The 6,873-nt window shown below is 33.2% G+C and overlaps 1 long non-coding RNA gene across 1 annotated transcript in view; it reads left to right on the forward strand.

The window, feature by feature from the left end:
- LOC137238179 (uncharacterized) overlaps positions 1–6,498 on the forward strand; it is a 166,683-nt gene extending 160,185 nt beyond the window's left edge. The window contains exon 3 of the long non-coding RNA XR_010949125.1: positions 6,387–6,498. This is a non-coding gene — a long non-coding RNA (uncharacterized lncRNA). The remainder of the gene's footprint in view (positions 1–6,386) is intronic.
- The last annotated feature ends 375 nt before the right edge of the window (positions 6,499–6,873 follow it).

Consider the following 6,873-nt stretch of genomic DNA (forward strand, 5'->3'; position numbering starts at 1 on the left):
TATACTATAAAGTGTGTCACAAGTATCAATATTATTGCAGTGATCTTGACACAGACACCGAAGAGGTTCATGAATTTGAAAATTCGTTCTACATGTAATTAAATATAGCGGTTGGAAATTCCGAGAGGGCCTAAAAGGGACATTAAGCATCACCTTGCGGCCACCGTGGTGTGATGGTAACGTGCTCCGCCTACCACACCGAATGCCGTGGGTTCGCACCCCGGGCAAAGCAACATCAAAAAATTTTAGAAATAAGCTTTTTAAATTAGAAGAAAATTTTTCTAAGCGGGGTCACCCCTCGGCAGTGTTTGGCAAGCGCTCCGGGTGTATTTCTGCCATGAAAAGCTCTCAGTGAAAACTCATCTGCCTTGCAGATGCCTTTCGGAGTCGGCATAAAACATGTAGGTCCCGTCCGGCCAATTTGTAGGGAAAATCAAGAGGAGCACGACGCAAATTGGAAGAGAAGCTCGGCCTTAGATCTCTTCGGAGGTTATCGCGCCTTACATTTATTTTTATTTTTTTCAAGCATAACCTCGCCAAGCAGAAATGGACTGTTTATCAATATTTTATTAAAATAATTTGTTAAAAATAAACTATTGTGAGCACACAAAAAAATCTATTTGTACTATGTAACTATTGTGAATATTTGATTAGAACTAGACCCCTGCATGAATGCACAAAAATATGCCTATGAATACATTCACACAAATTTTGTACAAGCACCCATTCAATTCACTGGCATGAGAACTTATGTGTATGCGTACAAAAGGCTGAGTAGCAAAATATACAAGTATACTTGCACGGTCTCGTCTCATGCAGCACAACTACAACCAATGGCGTCAACGCATGTGTGTAGTACAACTTGTATATTCACTAGTACAACTTGTATATTCAGTATATTCTTGTATATTCACTAGTACTTCATGTATCGCAGGTGTACTTGTGTATACAACTACAGTTTGGTGAATTTTAAGGAATTATAAAAATGTACACTAGTTGCCCGTGTAAACCCCATTTATTATAACAAAATAAACTGCATAAATGTTCCATTTTAGGATTTTATTTATTTTTCATATTAATGCGTTTTCTTATGTTAGAGATTAATATCTCTTTAACTAAGTATTTTAACTTATACTATTTAAGCAAGCAAGTTTTTTGTTTGTATATGGGGTATTCCATCCAATTTCGACCAATTTTGAACCCGACCCCTTTAGAATTGGCTGAAAGTTTTTCTCCTTTTTCTAGCTTACGAAAGACGTTTTTCAGAATTTTTTAAAATTTTTTCATCCAACTCAAAAAAGTTATGAATTTATAAAAAAACACCGTTTTTGTTTTCAAAATGCTATAACTTTCAAAAATTGACCGTTCGGGATCTTTTTTTTTAAATTTGTACTTTTCGGAAAAATACAAACAAATTTTTAAAGTTTTTTTTAATTTTTCAGTTTTTCGACATTTTTCGAATTTCGCAATTTTTTTTTTCTCATAAAAAACTTCAATCAATTCTGCAATCATCCCCACTAATCCCGTAGTGGGCCTATTTTTTTTTATTTAATTGAAAAAAAATTTTCGAAAATAAAATTTTTTTTATCAATTTTTTTTTATATAACAAAAAAATGTAAGAAAATGATTTTTAAGTATTCTTTTTTTTATATATTATGGTAATCTACGATTAAAATAACCAGGATTAATAACTGACACAGTGAACATGTAAGCTTTCTTACATTTTTTTGTTATATAAATCAAATTAATAAAAACATTTTTATTTTTGAAAATTTTTTTTTTTCAATTAAATAAAAAAAAATATTTAAAAAAATCGGCCCACTCCGGGATTAGTGGGGATGATTGCAGAATTGATTGAAGTTTTTTATGAGAAAAAAATGGCGAAATTCGAAAAATCTCGAAAAACTGAAAAATTAAAAAAAAACTTTAAAAATTGTTTTGTATTTTTTCCGAAAAGTACATTTAAAAACAAATTAAAAAAAAAAAAGATCCCAAACGGTCAATTTTTGAAAAAGTTATAGCATTTTGAAAACAAAAACGGTGTTTTTTTAAAAATTCATAACTTTTTGTGAGTTGGTTGAAAAAATTTTTAAAAATTCTGAAAAACGTCTTTTGTAAGCTAGAAAAAGAAGAAAAACTTTCAGCCAATTCTAAAGGGGTCGGGTTCACAATTGGTCGAAATGTGATGGAATACCCCATATACTGAAGTGGTTTAATTATATAAATTGTTAAAGAAATAGATAATGACATTTTTCTACAATGCAATATGTATATCCATAAATATATCCTAACCCATTTTTAAGGCCATAATCGATGGCCTTCAGGCAGGCAAGTGTCTATCATCATACAAGTGTATGTATGGTGATTAGCGATGCACAACATACATGTTTCAGGATCGTTAGTTATGGGAAATCCCCACATAAATTGAGAATGCCTACCATTGTTTTGTATCGCGGATTTTCATTGTCTAATGAAAATAGTTTTATGTATGTATGCATGTGTATTCATTTTAGGGAAATAACGTTTTACCAAATAATCAATTACTTTCAGCCTAGAATAATTCTATACATACATCATACAAGTTGATGGTGTTTAGGGATAACGGCGCAATATATATTTTGAAGTTTTGTTAATTTTTGAAATTTTTGTATGAAAGGCGGGAAACATTGCAAATTTCTCCAGCATGTCTGATTTGTAAACGTTTTTTAGCTCTTAAGAAAAGATATTTAGTATTTTTATTTCTTATTAAAAAATTTTGCATTCGCCACTTAAAAACACCCATATTTTTTTGTTAAGTTTTTCATAGTTTCAACGCAAACATTTAACTTTTCATAAATGCACACATCATTTTAGAACGAAAACAAGTACATAGGTACTTAGTACTCATAGTATATTCATTGGTACAACTTGTACAACGTTTATCTCATTGTGCTTCTCGATGAGACATGTGTATGTATGAATTTCTTTGGTAATGATATGAATGCGCGCATATACAACGCAGGCAAAATGCAGGTACATACAACGTCTCTTTGCATACCATCACTCATACAATACAAACTCATTGGCGTGAAGTACAATGGATACTGAGACAGTATCAGTATGTCTCATTGTACATTCACGTGTGAATGCATTCATGCAGGACTCTAATTAGAACTAACACTGCATTTCCGTCAGTTGCTAACATTTGCCAGATGGCAGCGCAAGCGCATGTAAGTTTTTATTGATAGATAATTGATTCATTGATAGAACAGCTGATTTCTGTTGATATTTGATATGAGACTTTTATATTTGTTGCGCAAGATGAGCACGGGTCCGGCTAGTTATCTATAAAGTGTTTTCGGCAAATAATTTTCATATTTCGCTGTAGATTTTATATTTGTGATCTGCCCCGACCCAGCTCACACAATCACCTGTTTCATGGAACTGGACGAGCGACAGCTTACAGAATAGCAAATTGTCTCAAAACTGATTTTCACCTCAAAATGGCTTTAATAGTGACTAGTGATGGCTTACTGAATTCAGAGGTAAAATTAATTGGGCTACAAAAGTTCATCCTAAAAAAAAACTCATAAAACTTAAAATAATTTCATAAAAATTGTCACTGCCTTTTTTCTGTTCGCCGTGGTATATAGTACATATACAACCCCTTTTCAAGAGTCAATTAGTTTCACAAAAGATTGAACTATTTGACTTATGATTAAGTAGTAGACCAAATGCACCAATTTGTCGATAAATGAATGAAGAATGTCTACAATTCAAACCTTAATATATACTGTTTAGGTATTTACATATACGCACATATGTACATACATATGTTCAAAAAATCGCATACAATCAAGCACTTTGCTTTGAAATAATTCTATTATACGATGTAGTAATTCAATTGAATGGCAAATAAAGAGAATAAATACAAATTCCGCTCAATCATCCATACATATTTTCATTGAATTACATATGTATATAATCAAAGTATGTGTGTATTTGCTAGTACGTATTTGTAAATATTTTTTTTAGTAAAAGTAAACATTCTTATGAATGCACCTTTAGATATGCATGATGTGGATTTCTGAAATTTTTGGAATGCTATTACTGTATATTGTAGAAATATGTGTGACATTAAAGTGATGCAACTAAGCTCAGCAAATAAAGCCAATTTCGTGTATTTACATATATACATTCTCAAAATAATTCCTAAAAATAACTTGAAAATGCTAAGTGAAAACTTTAAAATTTTCGTAAAATAATCTTGAAATTTCCCGAAAACTATTTGGAGATTGCCTTTGACAGTCCGGTAACAAAATTCAGGGAATTTATTTCTTAAACTATCGAAAAAAATAAACAGACGAAATTTGATAAAAAATACCACTGCAGGTCCCAACTGACAAAATCTTACGACTGCCTACGATCATTCTGGGAGACTAACGACTGCTTAGTGATCGCCTGAAATGTCGTAGAGGTAGTTCATTATTGACACTCACCAATAGTAGACTGGGTCGATTTATTAACCGATATCGCGTCATCGATTTTTCGATAGGATTTGGGCTGAGGAAAAAAAGTTCCACTACGCATACCCAAAAAAAAATGTTTCGAGCCTGCAAAAAAAATGGCGAAAGGGTCAATTTTTCGACCAAAACACTCCCCAAAACCCAGAAAATATTTTTTGGGTTTTGGGGAGTGTTTTGGTCGAAAAATTTACCCTTTCGCCATTTTTTTTCGCAGGCTCGAAAATTATTTTTTTTCCTGAGCCCAAATCCTATCGAAAAATCGATGGCGCGATATCGGTTAACTTTCGTCCATACTGTAACGAATTTAGTGCAATTCCGCTTATTTGCAATCTTCTACCAACGTTCGTATCACTAAATTGTTAAATAAAACACTCCAATATACAATATTGCAAAATGGTCTTTATTAGATTACTTTGAAAAGACTTATACTTCGCAACTGATAGCGTGCTTAAATCAAACTGATTACTGATTACTCAGCTTTAACTCCTTTTATACTCTGTGATGTCTCGTTCGCATACTTCTAGGCGTTTCTATCTTCTAGAATTTACTACTTGTTTACCAGCTATAAACTCATCAGCTATAACTACATATACAAGATTATAGATTCTCGCGTAGCCATATGCGCGTGTATATGTGAGTGATACTTCCACCGATGATTGCCTACTTTTGGGAATATCTCAGATATATGCATGTGTTTGTGCGTTTCTCTCCGCTGCTTGTATGGACATATGTGTAGACATAATGATTAATTTGTTTACGTACATACAAGTGTGGCTGCTTGCTTTATTGTTGTTGTGGCTTTATTTACTTAGTATCAGACTAGTGATGTGAGTATCACTTAGTGTCACTAATATTCGACACAATACAAATCGACCCAGGTTAACCAATAGTCTTACCGTTAAACTGCTATCGTGAGAACGAGCTTCCATGCATCCGGATCACTTTGTCTGCATTTCTGGACATTGACAAAGGAAGTGATGACGCGCCTTCTTTTACTGACTGCTTCTGTGTAGAAAAGACATTGGCGGAGCATGCGATAGGCTAATACACAGTGGTTAATGCACATTCGTTTAAACTGAAGGTCCCTCTATTCCCATTCAAAAGCAGCTACAGGGACTTTGAGACTTTACAATCATCTTCTTTGCACATCTTCCTTGGTAAGTTCTTTGGTCTAAACGAGTAGTATTTGACTTTCCTTACTAGGTCATCCTAGGATGGTTGTACAAAGCTTTTCACCTTACCACTAATAACTTTTAACCTTTTCTGGCCTTTTTATCTTCGATTCAAATACATACACAATAGTTCATTCATATTAATTTCCGGAACTTTTTTTTCTCTAATATCAATAGCAACTTTTTCTAGTTAGATATCTCATATGCAATCTTGTCCCCTTTTGAAGCTGATGCCTGACTTTCAACAAATGTCGCTATGTTGGTTTTTAGAACTTTCTATCCTGTAGCAATTTAGTCACTATTTCTATGACATACCTTCGCTTCCAAGACACTACATGTGTCGGAAAGTCGATAAGACTACCTAATCTGCAAATATTTGAAGTATACCTCGTTCCTAGTTCCCTTTCTATTATTTGAGCTATACGAGTAATTTTGAACTTTCCCGACTACAGGAGGTTGTAGGCTGATTTCAGATGTTCTCACGGTAGCTTTACTGCGGCTGATATTGATCAGTTCGCTAGTCTTCAACTTATTGCTCTACATTTCTAGCACCATACACCAAACCAAAGCGTCATATTTTAATATCCGGTGAAATGCTTGTATTTACCATGGATGACATACAGTGACAATACCCAGTTCTCCCCGAAATCCCTTTTGCATGTGGAATACTCTGCCAGAGTTTAATCGTTCTTCAAAATTATTGTTTCAGATTAATTTGGTATCAACAACTATGATAAATTACTTGCCTTCAGAAAGTGATAGAACGTGTTTTGGTTGGTGCTTTTCAGCCAGCAGAGGAAGGTTTAAACAAGAAAGTTTTATTTTATACTCCTACGCGTTTCGGTGTATTTTTCACCTTGTTCAGGGAGATAGTATAACCACAAAAATGCGTTTATTTGACATTGTTTGCAAAGCATTTCACGTCCTGTTCGTTGTTTATATCTTCACAAGCTGAACAAGTAGAGATTATTCGTTGTCCAGAGCTAATTTTCGCATATTTTATTTCGTTTGTGTATCATTCCAGTAAGAGCAAACAATACCAGAAATTTTGAACCTTCGCTTTTCAATTTCAAGCTATTGCATATGGAATGCATTTTTAATAAACATTTTTTTTTTTGAAACACAATTTACTTGTCTTTATTTAATATTCATTTATATATCCTTTTGAAATTTTGCTTTTCACTTATCTCCAACAA

This window comes from Eurosta solidaginis, chromosome 1, assembly GCF_040869045.1.
Source record: "Eurosta solidaginis isolate ZX-2024a chromosome 1, ASM4086904v1, whole genome shotgun sequence".
NCBI classification, from domain to species: Eukaryota; Metazoa; Arthropoda; class Insecta; order Diptera; family Tephritidae; genus Eurosta; species Eurosta solidaginis.